The sequence below is a fragment of the Tachyglossus aculeatus genome, chromosome 2 (assembly GCF_015852505.1).
Source record: "Tachyglossus aculeatus isolate mTacAcu1 chromosome 2, mTacAcu1.pri, whole genome shotgun sequence".
Lineage (NCBI taxonomy): Eukaryota > Metazoa > Chordata > Mammalia > Monotremata > Tachyglossidae > Tachyglossus > Tachyglossus aculeatus.
Window position 1 is genome coordinate 32,266,951 of NC_052067.1, and position 21,337 is coordinate 32,288,287.

At 39.7% G+C, this 21,337-nt stretch overlaps 1 protein-coding gene across 7 annotated transcripts in view; it reads left to right on the forward strand.

The window, feature by feature from the left end:
* The window catches only part of TBC1D5 (TBC1 domain family member 5), a 498,550-nt gene that overhangs the window by 121,178 nt on the left and 356,035 nt on the right, over positions 1–21,337 (forward strand). For all 7 annotated transcript variants that reach the window (XM_038759929.1, XM_038759928.1, XM_038759927.1 and 4 more), the window contains one exon: positions 10,106–10,266. The gene's annotated coding sequence lies outside the window, so the exon portion shown is untranslated. The remainder of the gene's footprint in view (positions 1–10,105; positions 10,267–21,337) is intronic.

Here is a 21,337-nt window from a genome sequence, read left to right on the forward strand (position 1 = left end):
CCTTTGTGGCATTTTTTGAATTATTTGGCTCTGATTGTCCTGTACTCTTTAATTCTAAAAAGTAAAAACCCATTCTGAAGTTAGTCATTTTGGTTGTTTTATTTTAGTTTTGTGAAAGGTAGCATTTACATTTTCAGTGTGCCTTTGGCTAAAGATGCCTTTAATATTGATCGACCATTTACACTGACAAAATACATTTCAGAGGCTTAAACCTTAATTTTCATGTTTGTATAAGCATCTCCTTTATAAGAATTAATTGAGTGAGTGGGGGAAATCCCTCTACAATCTCCGGAGAGACTTCTGTAAGAATAAAAATTTTGAATGATTCTGATCAGCTGTTGTGTATGCCCTGCACAGCAGTTGGTTCAATCAATTTTATGTTTTGGGATGGTTTTATTAAAACGAGCTGCTGCTTTCCGTAAATCATTGAGAAAACCACTAGCTTTATACATGTCTTTTTGGGGGCCTGTAGTTTATTAAATGCTTTAATAGCCTTGCTAGTTAATGGGTTCATGCATCCGTGTCCAGATGCTGGGCCAAGTCAAGGACCCCTAGGATATCTTTTGAAGTATAAAATAAAGAAGTGGATCATATGTGTGTATTAAAATAATATATAAATAGTTTGAGTATTTGCAAAGAAAAAAATGTACATACCCGATGCCATATGAGAACAAGAAAAGGCTTCCACTACCCGGTCATCTTCTGAAATCAAATTGTTTAATAATAATGATGGCATTTGTTAAGCGCTTACTATGTGCCAAGCACTGTTTAATAAAGACACAGACCTAGTCCTTAAGTAGGTGATAGGCTGTGAGACAGGAGGATGAGTGAACATATAATTCTGAGTCCAACAATGAGTTTTTTGTAAGCTCATTGTGGGCTGGGAATGTGTCCGCTTATTGTTATACTGTAGTCACCCAAGCACTTAATACAGTGTTTTGCACACACTAAACGCTGCTTTGCACACTGTAAGCGCTCAGTAAATACGATTGATTGAATGAATGAATGAAATGACCCCAGAACTGACTTCTAAAGCCACCCTATCCTTCTAAAGCCACACTTTCAGGGTGTGGTGTCAGGGCCGGGCAACTGCAGTTGAAAATTTGAAGGTGCCTTTGATCAGGGACCGGGATAGGGGGATGAGAAAAGGGGAAGGGGAAGCACATTGGCTCTGGAGCAAGGTGGTTGGTTCAGGAAATGTAGCTGACTAGCATCTGATTGACATTTCAGTGGATTGTGTGCATGCACAGTAGAATGGCGTCATCATTCAGGATGGGAGTGGAGGGCAATTTTTACCTGACTCAGGGTAGCTGTACGTGTAAAGCCAGCAATTGTCCTAAACTCCAAAAAAAATTAGGGCCTGACTGCTTGATTAAGAATTCATGCAGTTGCTCCAAAGCATTTTGAACTACTGCCTCTTTGAGATGCTTGTTTCAACACTTCATGAAGTTGAGAAACGTTAGCTAGATTAGGCAAGATGATTTCTCAGTGCAGGATCCAAATGAAATATTCTTATGGGAAATAAAATGATTGCTCAAAAACAAATAGGCCTTTTAGACTGAACTGGTTGTGGGCAGGGAATGTTTTTCTGTTTTGTTTTGTTTTTTTTTTTGCATTTGTTAAGCGCTTACTATGTGCAAAGCACTGTTCTAAGCGCTGGGGAGGATACAGGGTGATCAGGTTGTCCCACGTGGGGCTCCCAGTCTTAATCCCCATTTTACAGACGAGGTAACTGAGGCCCAGAGAAGTTAAGTGACTTGCCCAAGATCACACAGCAGACAACCGAGGCCCAGACTAAGTGCCTTGCCCAAGATCACACAGCGGGCAAGTTGCAGAGCTGGGATTAGAACCGAGCAGGTCCTCTGATTTCCAGGCCCATATTCTTTCCACTAGGCCTCATGGAGTTCATTCATTCATTCAATCGTATTTATTGAGCGCTTCCTGTGTGAGGAGCAGTGGACTAAATTCATCCTTCAATCCCTCCAGCCTGGATTCCCGTGACTGGTGGCCCAAGAGTAATCTTTTTGATGGAGTTCAGGGATGAGGGGAAGCCTGCAACCTAATTCCTATCCCCGGAACGGCATTTTGGGATAAGCTCTCTGACTCTTCCCAAATCGGAAATGGGACTTTGTTCGTACTGGAGCTATGAGTGCTGTAAAGGAAAAAGGGATTTGGGGCCCCATGTTGGCTTCAGGAGGTAGGGTAGGCCTCAGAAGCTCTCTGCCTCTCTTGCAGCCCTGGACTGAGATGTGTGGGCTTTTCTTAAGCCAACCCACTTTGTTATGAGAGCCCTTAGGTATCCGAATTCAAAAGAACCTTTAGAACTCCCCACTTGATTGGAAATCGTACAAAGGCTTCTCTTTCACCTTGGCTTGCAAAGAGAAGTTTGGTCTGTATAGTCTCAGTTCCAGAGGCTTAAATTAATTATTTTGTATCTAGCTTTGGAGATAAATGTAGGTATGATATAGGACCAATAGAGCAAAGGGGAAACCCATGCTCATAATTTGTGATGGGGAAAAGTTTGGGGCTTGGTTTTGTCCATAGAGAATAGGAAAGGAACTAATGGAAGAGTTCACATCATTAGTTGAGAATTTTTACATTGGATATCAAAAATAAGGCCAAGTTTGTGAATATTCTTTCACTTTGAGTAAAATTTACTGTCCAATCTCATCAATAATTGTAGTAGTTGGTCTTGAAAAATATGGATTTCTGTAGTGTGTCATTTACTGACTGTCTGTAAAGCCTGTTGGGAACATATTCCAAATAGAGCAAGCCCTGTGCTTTTGAGGATTTAGGGTGATCCTACTTGAAGGTGTTTTCTGGAATTTTATGAAACTAATGGAGTCTGGGGTTCTGCTTTTTGTGTTAAGAATGGATTCTCCAGACTGTAAGCTCCTGGTGGACAGGGAGTGTGTTTGCCAGTTCTGTTGTGTGCTCTTGGGCTCTCGGCGCAGTGCCCTGCACAGAGTGGACACTCAGTAAATACCATTTTGAGAAATAGAAACAAAAATTTCAACTTCCCTTTAGTTTATCCAATTTTGTCAACTTCACTGGGTTGAGAGCCAGACCCTTTCCAGGACCCATCAGGAAAAAGAAATAAATTTTACATACTGCAGCAATGCATACTTGATTGTTCGAGGAAATCTTTGTGTGTTGTAATTTCCCACAGAAGGGAGCATTTGGTGTCCCTGTTCGAAACTGACCCAACATGATTGGTTTCTGTGGACTGAAGAGGAATTTGACTCTCCTCTTTTTGCCTGAGTTATCCTTGTACCCCAAATGCCAAATCTAGGCTTAGTGGGTGGTCCTCATCTTTGGAAGTTTTACCTTCCAGTTGTGGCTGGGGCATTTGTTTTGGAGTGGGGAGACCCTTGGACTTCTGAGGTCCCTCAGCTGATCAACTCTTCATGTTTAGGACTAGAAGTAGGGAGATTAAGGTGCTCTTGATTCGTGGTCTCCTGCCTTTTTTTTTTTTTTTGGTTTCTGCTATTGTTTTAATGGTATTTTAAGCACTTACTGTGCCAGGCATTTTTACGAAGTGCCTTGGTAGATACAGCCTATTCAGATTGAACACAGTCCATGTCCCACATGGGGATTACAGTCATAATCCCTGTTTTACAGATTAAGTTACCGAGGCACAGAAAAGAGAAGTGACTTGCTCAAGATCACACAGCAGACATGTGGCGAGGCTGAGATTAGAACCCAGGTCCTTTTGACTCCCAAGCCCTAGGCAACGCTGCTACTGGTTAAATATTGAGAGCATGCAAGATGTAGATGCCGGAAGGCTACAGTGTTCCTTATTGGAACCACAGCTTCTTACTGACTTTTGTTGTTTCATTCCTCCTAATGTGTCTGTCTCCAGTCTTCGCCCCCATCTTTATTCATAGACTGTCAGCCCCTCGGAGGACAGAGTCCGGTCATTCCCAACCGCGTACTGTTTTTCAGCAGTTCGTTCATTTGGTCTCTGCACCCGGCAGGCATGTAATAAATACAGCTACTAATACCACTACAATTACTGTTGCACGTTCAACTTTGAGCATATTCCATAAAGCATTTATTCCCAACCTGTGGACATGATTCAATCAATCATTTATTTAGTGTTTACTGAGTGTAGAATGCTGTAGAAGACTGTATAGGTCTTCTTTGTGTTGTTATAAGAACATATATTTGCTTATCACAAGAACTGTACCTTTGAAACATTTGAATGCAAGCTGAAGTGGGCATAAAACAGTGCTTTGCACATAGTAAGCGCTTAACAAATGCCATCATCATCATTTAACCAGTATGGAAACATTTCTTGAACTGGGAGAAATATTTGACAGTCAGGATTGAAGTGCTTTTGTAGAATGTTCCATTCTTAATTATCCATGATACTAGGAGAGCATCGTGCACTATGAAATTCAGAAGTATCATCAGATTCCATTTTTGTTAATAGATTCATCTCCTCTCTCCCACCTTGCTCCTCCTTTCCGTTTAATAATCTTTGAGCAAGCAATAACTAATAGAACAAAGTTGTGTTTTCCAGGAAGCTGTGCTTGGTATTCATCAGAACATTTTCTTCTTATCACTAAAGTTTTTCAAATAGTAACAGAATGACATTTGACAATTCCTTGATTTCAGCAGTTCGCCTTTTTTTCCCTAAAACTACTCATGTGCCCCTTCCCTTCCACCTCCCTTCCCCCTTGGCTCTTAAGTGACACTCCAAAGCAGTAGAAAAAGGTAAATTAAGGAGAAGCATAAATAAATGATACATTATAATCTTATCCAACCCTTTGGTAAAAAGAAAAAATATGGACAGTAGTTCGGTTTTTGCATAACATTAATAATAATTTTCCTGACATGGCCGAGTTCATATTTCTTTTAAATTCATTTCAATTGTCTGCTAACCTTTTTGTACTCTCCTAAGTACTTAGTACAATATTCTGCATATAAGTGAACATTCAATAGATACTGTTGATTGAATTATGGAGACAGACTCCCAACTTTATAAAAACCTTTCTAGGAAGTTCTACGGCTATAACCATTTGATTAAGGGCTCCCAGACTGAACCCCCTCCTTCCTCTCCCCCTCCTCCCCCTCCCCATCCCCCCCGCCTTATCTCCTTCCCCTCCCCTCAGCACCTGTATATATGTATATATGTTTGTACGTATTTCTCTATTTATTTTACTTGTACATATTTATTCTATTTATTTTGTTAATATGTTTTGCTTTGTTGTCTGTCTCCCCCTTCTAGACTGTGAGCCCACTGTTGGATAGGGACCATCTCTATATTTTGCCAACTTGTACTTCCCAAGCACGTAGTACAGTGCCCTGCACACAGTAAGCAATCAATAAATACGATCGAACGAATGAACTAAGGGGAATCCCAGTTTTTGAAGAATTGTTTGCATATAGACTCCAGCCATAATCAACTGATAGTTCCTCTTGAGGCTGTCAGGTCTAGTGTGAATCTAGTCCAATCTGAACTGGTGTGAGCATCGATAGAACAAATTCAGCCTCCTCAGAGAGTCCTGTGGAAGATTGGTAACAGAATCATATCTCTAGCAGCAAATGCCAAGCTTTGAGGCAACAGTCCTGGAACTGACTGAGTCTTCTCCGTGTCCCCTGAATGAAGGATGAGCTAGTGTCCAAACCAGGCATCCTAGACCCAACCAATTTTGGTCATATTGTAAGCTCCTTCTGGGTGGGAAACATGTCTGCCAACTATGCTCTGTCATACGCGCCCAAGTGCACACTACACTATTCTGTATCATTAACCGCCTGAGAGGCAGCATGGCATAATCAATCATATTTATTGAGTACCTACTCTGTGCAGAGCACTGTACTGAGCATTTCGGAGAGGATAACATAACAGACACATTGCCTGCCCACAGCGAGCTGGATAGCTCATGGGCCTGAGGGTCAGATGGACCTGGGTTCTAACCCCGGCTCCACCACTCGTCTGCTGTGTGACCTTGGGCAAATCACTTAGTTTTTTTGTGCCTCAGTTATCCGGAAAATGGTGATTAAGACTGTGAACCCATATTGGACTCTGGCTGGTTAACCTTGTCAGTTGGCTCAAAACTAGTTTGGCTTATTCTAATGCAAAATCCTCATGTTTTTCTTGTCTTCCATAGGAAGTGAGGTCAACTGGACTTCCTGCTCTGTTCCTTTCAAATTTTGTGGACCAGAGACATGGTATTTGTTGTTGGCAATGTAGTGCAGTATCTAGACTGGTCTTTTGAGCGAGGGCTTATTCGATTAAGATATTTCCAGTTCGAGTTGGGGTAATGAGTCTTGTCAGAAGGAAGTGTTGAATTAGTAAAAACACCTGCTTAAGTAGTGCCCTGTTATCATAGCGTGGCTGATAGGTTCAGACTGGTACCAGGCATCTGTCTGCCCTTAGATGGGAAAAAATTGGTTCCATGTTATATTTCATATATTCACAGAAAAGAGAAAATTCTAAATCCCCAAATTAAACTGACTAGAGCATAGTCCATCCTACATTACATTGGGTCCTGAGATACTTTTCAGAACAAGATGGGGAAATTTTCTCCTTTCACCTCCTTGAAAGTGTAAGTTGAAATTGGCTTATGCATTCGTCTACCTTTTAATTTCACAATAAGCGTTTGTGAAGCTTTCTTGGGTATTATTAAGTGTAGCGGTGTCCTTCAATAATGAGCATCTTCAACTCAGTTTCTAGGTTACAGTGAAGGTGTTCTACCAGATTTGAAGAACTTCAAAATGGATTCTATGGGTACTTTGGCATTCATAATCATTGTCAGAAAGTATTGGTATGTGATTTATAATGTAAATAGATATGCTCTGTGTCTTCAAGGAATGCAATATTGAAAGCAAAATATAGACTCTGGGAGTGATATGTGCCTTCTGTTCATGGAAAATTTAAGCATTCCATATATTCACATTAAAAATGTATATAATTATATCACAATGATCATTTACTCATGGGCATGCTCTACCTGATTTGGGCTTTGAACTTCCCTTATCAGATGAATTTCAAGAGGAAAAAAATCACTACTGATTTTGAAATATACTTTTAAGTGATTTTTATGACTGGTTATTAGGTATATCACTGACATTTATCTTCCTATTAAAATGAAGTAGAGCAGAAATTGAATTCTGAATTTGCAATTTGATTGTTGTCAGTTAACCTAAGTACTTTGAAGTTACTACAATTTTTGATCTAGTGAACATACATTAGTGGAATCAGGCTTTTGTTGAAAAAAATATTGTTTTCCCCTAAGAAGTAGCTTTCCTCTGGAAAGCTGAATGCATTTTCTGCACTTTAAGAACTTGAATGCTTTTAGACTTCGTGGCAATATGATGTACTTTTGAGCTTATCATCCAATTATTCAAGCTATCACCTTGTGAATTTGGGATAGGTAAGGTATAGTTAATGTCTTAAATATGTATTCAAGGAAAAATAAACCTTAGTGGTATAGTTAATGTTTTAAATATGTATTCAAGGAAAAACAAACCTTAGTCAACATTTGACTTCCCTATTTTTAAATTATTGACTAAAGCAGGAAAAGTTGGCTTTTTTAAAATTTTATTTTAATTTTAGGCCCATGTTCTCATTCTCAGTGGTACATCTGCACACGAATAAAGAAAAATGAAGCAGTGTGGCCTAATTGTTAAAGCATGGGCCTGGCAGCCAGAGGACTGGGTTTTAATCTTACCTCTGCCACTTGCTTGCTGTGTAATCTTGGGCAAGTCACTTAACTTCTCTGTGCCCAATTTCCTCAGCTGCAAAGTGGAATTCAATACCTGTGAGCTACATATGGGACAAGGCTGTCTTCTGTCTTCTCCTGTGCTTAGAACAGTGCTTGACATATAGTAAGCTGTTAATGAGTACTATAAAAATTAAAATAAGAGTCTATAGCTAGTTTTATATTTTAATAAAGCTGTCCATTTCAGCAAGATTTTTCATTTCCCTGACACCTGTGTGAAGTATTGTAAAATATTTTCTATTTACAATTTTCCTAATCTGTGTTTTCAGTCAAATATGTTTCCTTCTATCCTGAAACTTCCCAAGAGTACAAAACTTAAACAAAAAGAGGGGCGAGGGACGCAAACTCAGCAGAAAAGAGGTGGTTGGAGCATTTATGCGTTAAATATGCATGTTAATTAGAAAAAAATTAGAAAAAATATGAAAACAGATGTTACATAAATTATTGCAGTCCCAGGGCAGCAGTAACTTATACACTGACAATAATTTTTATATATGCATGTGTATATCTGTTTCTGGATTTCTCTACATTTATTCAACTCCTATGAGAATATAGAGAAAATAGAAAAAGAACTTGTATATCCTCTCAGTGAGAATATGGTACACCTCCCCTCTACGCATTTGTCACTGGACTGTTAAATTGGTAAAAGGGAAACACGGACTTTGGTACCCTCTCCTCCTCTTTTAATGTCTTTTCATATGCTTTCCTTCTGTTTTTAAGCCTCTTTCTTTCCTTCTCCCTCTTCCCTTTTGCCTCCATTTCCTTTATTGTGTTATTTTTAAGAGATCAGTCTAGGGCAATACAAGATTAACAGCAGATAGAACGAGACAAATATAAAACCAAAAGATTTTTAGTTTTAGAAGTGGACACTTCTCAAGATGTGATTGATTATAATTTAATAATATTATCAATAGAACATAACTTGTTGTTTTGCCTGGTCCCCTACTAATTGAAAATGATTTCCATCTGCTACAAGTAGTAGTGATAGACTTGGACTTACCCAAGACGTAGGTGATACGTTGAATATGTATTCAAAGAGTGAACACACACTGGAAAAATTGAAAGATACCGAAGTACATTATACTGAGAAAATGAGACTTATGCTTCTACGGGAATCTTTAGGTTCGTCCATATAAAATCAAATCCTTAGATCACAGCTTATGGTGTTTACAGATGTATTCATTGAGCATAAAGTTGAAAACAAGTGTAGAAGCAGTGTGGCCCAGTGGAGAGAACATAGGCCTGAAAGTCAGAAGGATGTGAGTTCTAATCTCAGCTCTGCCAATTGCTTGCTGTGTGACTTTGGGCAAGCCACTTAACTTCACTGTGCTTGTTTCTTCAACTGTAAAACGGGGATACCTGTTCTCCCTCCTACTTAGACTGGGAGCCACATGTGGGACGGAGACTGTCTTCGGCCTAATTAACCTGTATCGACCCCAACATATAGGACAGTGTTTGGCACATAGTAAATCAATCAATCAATCAATCGTATTTATTGAGTGCTTACTGTGTGCAGAGCACTGTACTGAGCGCTTGGGAAGTACAAGTTGGCAACATATAGAGACAGTCCCTACCCAACAGTGAGCTCACAGTCTAAAAGGGGGAGACAGAGAACAAAACCAAACATACTAACAAAATAAAATAAATAGAAAATATTTAGAATAGAATAAAATAGTAAATGTGTATCAAGTACCATTAGGAAGGGTCAGCAGTGGTTTCCCATCTACAGTCTATCTTTTCTTCTATTGGCTGGTCAGTGAGCCACTTACAAAAATGTGAACTATGAACACCATCCTATTTTGACTAGCAAATTACATAAATGATCCTCAACGGCCCCCCTAATAGTTTACGTTAATGTTTTCTTCAGGATTGTTGATTTTAAATATTTAGTGTCTTAGAAATATTATCTTTTTTCTGATATCAATCAGTCATTTATTGATCCATTACTATGTGCAGAGCACTGTACTGTGTGCTTGGGAGACTACAGTACAACCCAGTTCCTTGCCCACAAGGAGCTTACACAGATGTTGCCTCAATTTACATGCCCTGTGTCTTCTGTGTTCTATTTTTTATCTTTCGTGACCGTCTGCAACAAAGTGCCTTATATGTGACTCTGTGGAGTTGGATTATAGGCAATTTGATCCTAGATAGAATTAGAATCTAGCTTGCCTAATGACCTATACTGATAATATTGCAAAATGCTTCTCAAAAGAACAAGCGAGTAAGTGCTGGGAATCTTCTAATTAGGTTCATATATGAAATATTTAAGGGACATTGGAACAGAAAGGATTTTTTTACCCCATTTTTCTCTTCCATTGTGTTGTTTAGTTTGGGTAATCACACTTATAAATCAGATACTTTTCTGTTCTCTGCAGGTACATCATATGTTCTCCAAGTAATCTGGATGAGAACATCTGAACTGATCCATTCTGTTCCTGATTCATCCAGTCCTAGTCCTGAAGGCAAGCTGAACAATACCATTATGCAACTTCAAGCATCTTCCTAGCCCTGTGAACTTGCACACAACTTCTAAAAGGTTTGTGATATGTAACGTTTTATTTTGTGCACGTAGCCTTCTGGGTCATATTGCCATTTTTTTCCTCCTCCTTTCTCTTCTTTCCTCCTCCCTGTCTCTTTCCCCAGCTACTCTTCTCCTCTTCTTCCCCACCTGATGCTTGATTTTCCTTATGGTCCTCTACTCCAGTTTTCATCTCCTGTAATCCATGCTTGGTTTCCCTGTGGGAGCCTCTTGTCCTCTTTTCTTTTTATTTACCCTGATCTCTCTCCTTTTGCCCATGCTGCCAACTATGTCCTCTCAGATTGACTCACTTTCCCTCTTCTCCTCCTTCGTCCTGTCTTTTTCCATCTGTCTTTTGCTTTCCAATAGCTCTCCTTTTCTTTTTGCTGTTGCTCAGTTAAACTATTTTCTTTTTCTCCTTGCATTTGTTTTTTCTCTCATGCTATCTTGTCTTTGTTGCCCAGTGGGAAACTTTTCCTTCCTCTTCTAGCTCCAGTGATCTCCCACTGAAAGCCACCTTCTTAGGTGCCTTTCTTCTCCTTTGATTCCCCGTTCGCACCACTGAGATACTCATTTACCCCCCTTCTCTTCTTTGACAGTCTCCCCTAAATCCCCTCTACACTTCATTCCCCATGGTGGTCCACTTCTTTTTTCAGAAACCATTCCAGTTCTTCCAGTGTTGGCAGTGGGCAGATGCTTCTTGGGTTTAGAAGGTGACAGTATCTTCTCAAGTTGCCAACTTAAATGTATTTTCACATGCCTGGACAGGAATATATACATATGCAGACATGCATAGACACACATATACACAGACACACACACACAGACACACACACACATATGCACACACAGATTACTACATATATATAGTATATATATATATATATATATATATATATATATATATATATATATATATATATATATAGGCTCTTGTTTTGGATAGATGTATTTTCAGCTGGCCTTTTATGATGGCTAGGGTGGCTATTTTCACTTTTATATTGCAGACTATTTCAGTTCTTTAGAGTTCTCAGCATAGTCGTGCACATATGGAGTTTAGTACGATCTGGTTGATGAGATCGCTATGCCAATCCTTCAGAATAGTTGAGTGGCAATAGCACATTATAGTAGCCCAGAGCAATAGAACATTACAGTATATCAGAAAGGATAAAACCCAGTTAATTTTGTAAGTTTTTCCCTCTGCGTTTCTGTAAAGTTGCTTCCTTTTCTGAAAATTGTTTTGTAAGTGGTGAACGAGGTGAAGCATGCCATTTCAGACAGTGTAATGGTCAGCACACAGTAAGTGCTCAATAAATATGATTGAATGAATTTTCTGCTACCATTTGGGAAGAAGCAATGCCCAGTGACAAGAGCCTGGGCCTGGGAATCAGAGGACTGGATTTGAATTCTGACTCTGCCACTTGCTTCCTGTGTGATCTTGGGTAAGTGGTGTGACTTCTCTGTGCTTCTGTTTCTCTTCTGTAAAATGGGGATTCAGTATATGTTCTCCCTCCTACTTAAACTGTGAACCCCGTGGGGGTCAGGGACCGTGCAGACCTGGTGATCATGTATCTTACCCCAGTGCTTAGAACACTGCTTAGTGCAGAGTAAATGCTGAACAAATAGCACATGCTAATGATTAAATTTTCATTATTATTAGGACATACGAAAGGGCAGGAGAGAACCAACCTTGAGAAGCGCTTTGAAAATGTGGGTTTATCTTCTAGGGGTAAAATGCTAGGTAAGAGCTTGTCCTAAGCATTTCTTTCCGTCTCCCAGTTCTCTTGGCCCTCAACCTCTGCTCCCAGGAATACTTCCACTCCTAGGAGAGCCTAATTGGGAGATGTTTTTTTGTTGGGTCCTCGGCTCCAAAATCTGAGGACGAACTCCTTACCATTAGCTTTCAGGCACTCAGCCAGCTCTCCCGCTCCTACCTTACCTTGCCAATCTCCTACTACTAAGTACAGTGCCTGACACATTGTAAGCACTTAACAAATACCATAATTATTATTATTACATTGCACCTACTCATCGTACTCACTCTTGCCAAGTCCTTCCTCTGCTCTGGAATTCCCAGCTCCTTCACATCTGACAGACCATCCTTGTCTTCAAAGCCTTTACTACTGTCTCCTCCACCTGATTAACCACTCATTTCCCCTCCCCTCTGCATCACCTCTGCTCTTGGGCCTTAAGCCCTTGATAATCATCCCATCCCCACGGCCCTTACGATTGAATCCTTATACTCTTCCATTTCCGTAATTTATTTTAATGTCTGCCTTCCCCGATAGACCATAAGCTCTTTGAAAGTAAAAATTGTGTCTTCCAATTCTGTTGTGTTGTATTTTCCCAAGCACTTATTTAATTTGCTCTGACACAGTAAGCACTTAATAAATAACATTGATAGAGTCATTGTCTAGCCAAAGCCTGATGATCCATGCCCTTGAGTAGAAAATGGGTCCAGTTCTGCTTAGACTCTTTCGATTTGGGTCAGAACTGATTCCGTCTGAGGCTCCCTTCAGGATCCTGCCAGGGAAGTCCATGTTACTCCAGGTCATCCTAAGGGTTGAGAACCCCTTGTAAAGAGGAGATTTTTAAGGCTTCTTGAGATGAAGTAGCAGAGAAGAAAGGGATTTCTAGACTGAACTAGATCCCTGGGTTCATGGGGGTAGATGAGAAGCAGCCTGGCCTAGTGGATAAAGTATGGGCCTGGAAATCAAAAGGACTTCACCACTTGTTTCCTGTGTGACTGTAGGGCAAGTCACTTCACTTATCTGGGCCTCAGTTATCTGTAAAATGGGGATTAAGACTGTGAGTCCTATGTGGGACAGGGACTGTGTCCACCTCCATTATCTTATATCTACCCCAGCTCTTAAAGTACCTGGCAGATAGCACTTAACAAATACCACAATTATTATTATTATAGGCTGAGGTAAGTATCCAGAACCTACTGGTCATTTTAGGGTTCTTGAGGCTAGGGCTTCTCCTAAGGTCTGATAACCATAGGAAGAAATGTTTTTGAAGAGTCCTGACCTGATCAGGTCTTGATCCAAACATAGAAACCAGCCTAGGCTTCATTAAATTTTCAAAGTGATTGATTAGGTGAGCTACTGTTTGGTTGTCTTGCCGTTCATATGATATAGTGAGGCAACCATTTTCTGTTGTTTTTGTAGTTAACAAAGGACTGGGAATTTATTGAGCACTTACTGTGTGCTGAGCACTGTAGTAAGTGCTTGTGAGAGTACAATGTGACAAACAGAAACATTCCCTGCTTACAACAAGCTTACAATCTAGATGGAGGGAGTAAGATATTAATATAAATAAATTACAGATATATACATAAGCACTGTGGGACTGGGAGGGGGGGTGACCAAAGGGAGCAAGTAAGAGTTACGCAGAAGGAAGTGGGAGAAGAGGAAAGGGGGGTTTAGTCAGGGAAGGCCTCTTGGAGGAGATGGGCCTTCAGTAAGGCTTTGAAAAGGGAGGGAGTGTAATTGTCGGGTTTGAATAAAGAGGGTGTTCCAGGCCAGAGGCAGGGTATGGGCAAGGTGTTGGCGGCAAGATGGATGAAATCAGGGCACAGTGAGAAGGATAGCATTAGAGGAACAAAATGTGCGGGTTGGGTTGTAGTGGGAGAGTAGTGAGGGTGAGGTAGGAGGTGGCAATGTGATTGAGGGCTTTAAAGGCAATGGCGAGGAGTTTTTGTTTGCAGAGGTGTTTAGGCAACCACTGGAGTTTTTGAGGAGTGGGGAAACATGTCCTGAATGTTTTTGCACAAAAATGATCTGGGCAGCAGAATGAAGTATGAACTGGAGTGGGGAGAGACGGAAGGCTGGGAGGTGAGCAAGGAGGCTGATGCGGTAATCCAGGAAAGATAGGATAAGTGACTGTATTAACCAGGTAGCAGTTTGGATGGAGAGGAATGGGCAGATTGTAGCAATGTTGTGAAGGTGGGACCAACAGGATTTAGCGATGAGTTGAAGTACTAAGCATTTGCGAGGGTATAGTATAAGAGATTTTGGTAGATACATTCCCTGCCTACAAAGATTAAGAGTCTAGTGGGGAAGGCAGGCAATAAAATAAATTATGAATCTGCACATGAGTGCTGAGGGGTGAATAATGGGTACAAATCTGTGTGAGAGCGACTCTGAAAGAGGAGGGAATAGGGAAATTGAGGGCTTAGTCAGGGAAAGCCTCTTGGAAGAGATATGATTTTATTAAGGCTTTGAGGGTGTGGGGAGAGCTCTGCTGGGTATGAAGGGAGAGGGAGGTCCAAGCCGGAGGCGAGGCACAGGCAAGGGGTCGGTAGAGTGAGTAGGTTGGTGTTAGAGGATTGAAGTAAGCATCTTGAGTTGAAGAAGGAATTCAGTAAGGTTAGATAAGAGGGGGCAAGGTGATTGAGTACTTTAAAGCAATGATAAGGGGTTTGCAGAAGTGGATGGACAGCCCCTGGAGGTTCTTGAAAAGTGGGGAAAGATATTCTGAATTTTTTTTTTTTTTTTTTTAGAAAAGTGATCTCAGCAGCAAAGTAAAGTATGAATTGGAGTTGGGATTGACAGGAGGTAGAAAGTCAGCAAGGAGGCTGATGCATAGTCAGGGTGGGATAGGATAAGTGCTTGGATTAACAAGGCAGTAGTTTGGATTTAGAGGAAGGTTGAATCGACAGTATTCGGTCACAGTGTGGGTTGAATGAAGGAGACTTCGAGGAAAGTGCCAAGTTTACGGGATAATAGTAAAACAAGGTTAGTGTTCTCAAACTTTGTCTTAACCATGGAAATAAAAAAAAGTAATATGCTTTGGAGGTAGCTGCTGTTGACAGCGGTCTTCGTGAATTACTAGTATTTCAGAAGTTGCTTACATCTTAACTCAAGTTACAAAGTACTACTGCAGTTTACCCCATTGTCACATGTTAGAGTATAATTCCTTTACATGGTTTGGATAGACCATAGTAATAGGAAGTGTTCTGTCCACAACAGTAGTCTCTTTCAGGTATAACATATTCCATAAGTCAGCACATCAGTTCAGCACAATAATACTAATGGTGTTTATTGATCGTCTACTATACTGCACTGTGTGAATCACTTAGGAGATGCAACAGATGCCAAAATCACATTCCCTGCCCACAAGCAACTAATAGGGAGACCTAGAAATATCAAATATGCATACATGTCCAGGTACTGAGACTGGCCTGAAATGCTAAATGGAAGAGGTGACTTAAATGTAGGTAGAATTGAGAAAATTGGCTGGAACAAGTATTTTTCGTTTTTGTTTTTTGTTTTTGGAAGACTATGAGGTGGGAAGCACTGAGGTCTGGTGAGTTTTGAGGCAAGGAAGGGAGTTATAAGGCCTGAAGACAGGTTTACAGAAAGGCATTACGCTTTAAAGCTGCAAATGCAAAGCATGAATTGTTGTCACTCACCGTATGCTTAACTGCATAGTCATCCTAAGGCTTTGCTTGGAGGAAGTGGATGGGAAAGGAATTTAGACTAAATAACCCCAATTAGCACACCCTCCCTTCTTTTTTTACCTTTTGTGTAGCTTAAGCAGAAAGAAATGAATTATCTTGGATACCTCTTGTTTTGACATGGTCCCAACCAGGAGCAGGTGAGAATGAGCGCAGCACACTGAGGGAACTAAACCTTCTTCTCAGTGATCCCTCTGTGGAAAAATCCTACATGCCCATAATGGAGTGGAGCTCTCCCACTGAAGGCAGAGAGGTCAAACTCCTCCCATAATCAATCAATCAATCAATCATATGTACAGTAACTTCTGGGAAATATAGACAATCCAGTCCCTTGGTACTTTTATTTGTGCTTCCTTTCCTACAACATTCATGCCAGCCGTGTTTTAAAGCACACCACTTTGGCTATATCCTTGCCCTCTAAACAACATAATAATATAGACTTTGTATTGAAAATGTCAAGGCGTTAGGTGTGAACCATGTCCCAACCCATTAGTTTCCATTGAATCAGTGATTACTGAAACATAATTTCTCCATTACCGAAAGTTCTTCAAGAATACAACTATAATGTTGTAGAAGAAATGATTAAACAGTAGTTATATTGATTTTTTGAACTGGGATTAAAATTCCTTAGTGATTGACTACGGCTAATCCATTTCATGTTGGACATGGGTAAACTAGTATTATTTAGTCAGTCATATTGATTGAGCACTTACTGTGTGCAGAGCACTGTACTAAGCGCTTGGGAGAGTACAATTTAACAATATGAGACATTATAGCATTATTAATAAGATAAATATTTTTCAGTGATTAAAGCACCCTTCATCAGGATGATTCTAAGTAGCCTAAATGGACTATTTGGAATAGGAACATTTGTAAAAAGATGTTTCATTGTTGCTAGAGAGAGAGAGAGAGAGAGAGAGAATTTGTCCTTGCTTTTTGCCACCTTTTGATATGCTGTTTATATTTTTATTGTATTATATGCTCACAGGGCTATTCTCCAGAAATAATACATAGTTTAGTGCTTAATGGATATTCTATACATTTTTGGGTGAAGATAATAGTTTAGAGTGAAGAGAAGTGTAAAGAGTACAGGCAGCTCTGCAGTAAAACATGGTTTCATTAGGCATTTTTGCTCGAAGGCCATTGAGTTAAGGAAAGTGTGAGTAGAATGCAATGAGGTGTTGGAAGAAATGCATGCATGTAGCATCGGTCAAGGCTTAGGTACTACAATGAGGTTTTTCCTTAAACAATACATGCTTTTAACTTTTTTGACTTGGTTTTCTTTAGTAAAATAAAATAGATTATTAAATTTAATAGTAGTGAAAAGGATGTTTATTGAGCAGCTTCTGACGACTTGACACCCATCCACATGTTTTGTTATGTTGTCTCTCTCCCCCTTTTAGACTTTGAGCCCATTGTTGGGTACGGACCATGTCTATATGTTGCCAACTTGTACTTCCCAAGCACTTAGTACAGTGCTCTGCACACAGTAAATGCTCAGTAAATATGATTGAATGAATGAGTGAATTCAACACATTATATTAAGAGATTGGGGAGATACAGTAGAAGCAGCCAGAAGGCACATTCCCTGCCCGTTAGGAGCTTCCATTCTCATTGGGGTGGGGGGGACAGACAGAGCCTCCCATCTCTCCCCATTCCGGTCTATACTTCACTCTGCTGCCCGGATCATTTTTCTACAAAGCGATTTCTACAAAAACGTTCTACTCCTCAGAAAACTCCAGTGGTTGCCCATCCACCTTGGCATTAAACAAAAACTCTTCACTATTAATAATGGCATTTATTAAGTGCTTAGTATGTGCAAAGCACTGTTCTAAGCACTGCCGAGGTTATAAGGTGATCAGGTTGAGTAGGCACTCAATAAATACGATTGATGATAAATACGATTGATGAGGTTGTCCCACAGGGGGCTCACAGTCTTTATCCCCATTTTACAGATGCGGTAACTGAGGCACAGAGAAGTTAAGTGACTTGCCCAGCGTCACCCAGCTGACAACTGGCAGAGCTGGGATTTGAACCCATGACCTCTGACTCCAAAGCCCGTGCTCTTTCCACGCGCATTCCACCACCTTTCCCCTCCTACCTTACCTCACTACTCTCCTTCTACAACACAGCCCGCACACTTTGCTCCTCTAGTACAAACCTTCTCACTGTGCTTTGGCCTGGAACGCACTCCCTCCTCAAATCCGACAATAGTCTCCTCCTCTTCCAAGAGGCCTTCCCAGATCAGGGCCCCCTTTCCACTGCTTCCTCTTCTCCCATTCCCTTCTGCGTCACCCTGACTTGCTCCCTTTTGTTTTTCCCCGCTCCCAGCCCCAAAGCACTTACATACATACCTGTCATTTATTTATTTGTATTGATGTCTGTCTCCCCTTCTCTAGAATGTAAGCTCATTGTGGGCAGGGAATGTGTTTATTGTTGTATTTTCCCAAGCACTTAATACAGCCCTCTGCACACATTAAGTGCTCAGTAAATAGGGTTGGAAGGAGTGAACAAAAATATGATGTAGTCAAGAGAGCATTAGTACTTGTCAAGCATTTACAATGTGCCAAGCACTGTTCTAAGCACTGAGATGGTTACAAGCTATTCAGATTGGACACCAGGAAGAATCAGAAGAGAGAGGGACTAAACCAAATGTGCCATGATGAAATATCAGTCCCCTGAATAAATTTATTCTTAATAAATCAGTATATGCAGATACATAAGTGTTGAGGATGAGTATACACTTAAGTGCTAGGTTGGCTGTTTATGAGTATATTAAAGTTTAGACATTTAATTATACATTTTACTCTCACAGTTATTTGCTGGAGTAGAGCATACTCCAGAAGAAACCGTAACATGGGAACTCCTAAACCCTAAATCCAGATTCTAGCTTCCCCTTCTTCCCCAGTCACTTTCAAAAGACTTAATGAACAATGAAATTGATAATCAGTTCTATATATTCCATTCTTTGTATTACTTCTCTTTGGGTGCTATTAAAGAGCAGTGAAACAGTCTAATCCCATATGGAAGGGAAGCAGGTTGGAGAGACAGAACAGAAACTATGTGTGGATATCCAGAAAACCTGCCCTTGGATAATTGAGAACTGACATATGCTGATCTTTTAAACTATATCTTAAGGTCTGGACTTCATTTGACTTTCTCCCTATTTAGGTCTCCTCTAACCCATGCCTTTTTGAAGAAATTGTTTTACTTTTAGCAGTTAAGATTTGGGCTCTGAATCTTGACAATGAGTCATAATTTTTTTAAATAACTAAAATAAAATTTCTCGAGACAGTTTTGGAGAGAAATTGTAAAATTTCTTTTCAAAAATAGCCCCGTTCATCCAGCTAAGCAGGGATCATTTGTGATATCTGTTTTAGAACATGAGTTACTTGGGAATATTAATTTGAAGCTTAGATCCTTTAGTTATAGGTTAAACTGCTCCCTTTATGCCATTTGATAAATTTTAATAATAATAGCCAGCTGTCATTTATTTTATAAATGTCCTTTACACAAATGTGAATGGCTTCAAAAGGAATTGAAAAATGGGAACCATCTTTTAGCTCCTCATCCTTTGTGCCCCTGCCGCCAGAAAGCAAAGGACAATGCGAATTAAACTGAGCAATTTGTTGTAGCAGGGTTGGATACCAAAAATTTTCATCGATGTTGTTGGCATTCAGTGTGCTAGTTAAATTCTAGAGTTGATCAGGAAAATCTGTCCAGTGTGTGTGTCAGCAGGCCACAGCTGGTGTGCAGTGAAATTCCACTGGACTAGCCATGTTTTTTAGGTAAAATTAAAGCTGCATTGTTTTCTTTCATCTGATATTGTACAACAGAGAATGAATATATCGGATTTTAGAGTGGGTTAATACTTAGGGCTAATAATTAGATCTATTGATATGATAATACTGCCCCTGATGCTGCAGTTTGTGTGCAGAGAACTGTAGCGTGATGGCTATTTGCAGAATGACACGGTTTTGATAAATTCCTGTTTAGGTGCTCATTTTTACCTTTGTAAAATATACACACTGTTCTGGAATCTTTTGTGATAATCTAATTTCCTTTTGTATTGGGAGATTAAAGATTATTGTGCAACAGTAGGGATTCTAAAACCTTGACATTATTTTAATCTGATAACGAATGACTTTAAGTTCATGTTCTTTCAGTTGTTGGCAACAAATTTAAACCTGTGTTTTTTGGATTTATGAGGATAAGCCCTGCTTTGGCAATCTTGTAGATCCTCAAGAGAATAGTTAAACAGTGATTAATCATTGTTTCTTCACTGAGTGTGCAGAAAAGAATGGAAAAGCTGCATTTCACACTTCTGAAGCAATTAATCCCCATGATCTTAGCCAGGTTTGTCTTGTAGATAAGTCGGGATACAAAACTGTACCTAATTTATCAATGTATGCATGCCATAAAGAATAAAACACACAATTTATTTCATATCATTTATAGTCAAATGTAAAAAAAGAGTGACTTTGCCATATCCAAGAGTGTTTCTTACATTACCTTCATATAAACTAAGTACCAGAGATTACAATGGGATTCCTGTTTATTGTGCACATCTGGTGCAGTCACTATGCATTTTCTCATTCACTTGCTGGCATTTTTAGTGATTGTGGCATAAATCACCTTGCTAATCAGAAACATAAGTGACGGGAAGTCATCTCCTTTTTTTGAACAATGGGAAAAAACATATGGCTTCTTAGACAGGACTTGGCTGTTATACTATTTATGTGGCATTATATTCTGTATTTAGAATTTCATATTAATTGCAATGGTTTGATGGAAGGCATAGGATGCCCGAGGTTTATGGCTAAAGTATTTATTTCATACCTCTTTTATAGCTCTTCTGTAGTAACTATAACAGTCCACCTGGAAATGCAAAAATCAAGTTCTTTGTCGTCCATTCTATACAGTAATTGGTTGCTTAGAGGAGGTATCGATACCTAAAAATCTTTTCTGTACATTATGTTCATTTTGATAGGGTTGATGGAAGGAAAAGAGCTATTTATAGATGATAGCATAGTTACATGCGATGTCTAGTGTGTTGTTAAATTATTTCTATCACAGAAATGCCCCAGGTTGCCATAAAAGTTGCTCTTCCTAGAATGCTCAAAAATAATTTACAGTAGTTACTTTTCTGGAGGGGAAGTGGTAGTTACATATTAAGATGTGCTATATGATCTTCCTCTGGATTGTTATTCATTAGAACACCTGTGTACATGTTGCAATTAAAAAATAGAGGGTGAGTGAAGGCTTTTCCAAACTTTTTACAAACCATCTGCTAATAGGTTGCCCTTACTGAGTTCCATGCCATTTAGTACAATGCTCTGGCATGGTGTATTTCTATTTATTTTGTCCCTCATATGTGATCAGCCATTATCATTTAGCAGGGGGTCTGCTGACCTTTCCAACACCCCTGGCTCACATAATTGCTGATAAATGGAAAGATTTATCTTTTACACTTTAAGGGGCCTCTTAGTCTACTGTCACAAATGCAGCAGCAATTTGCTAAAAAAATGCATAAATCCAGCATAAGGAAAAAATTTGTTGTTGTTTTCAGAGGGTCACCTTTTCAGTTCAGATTTAAGGAAAAATGAATGGCCTGATCAAGTTTTGTGG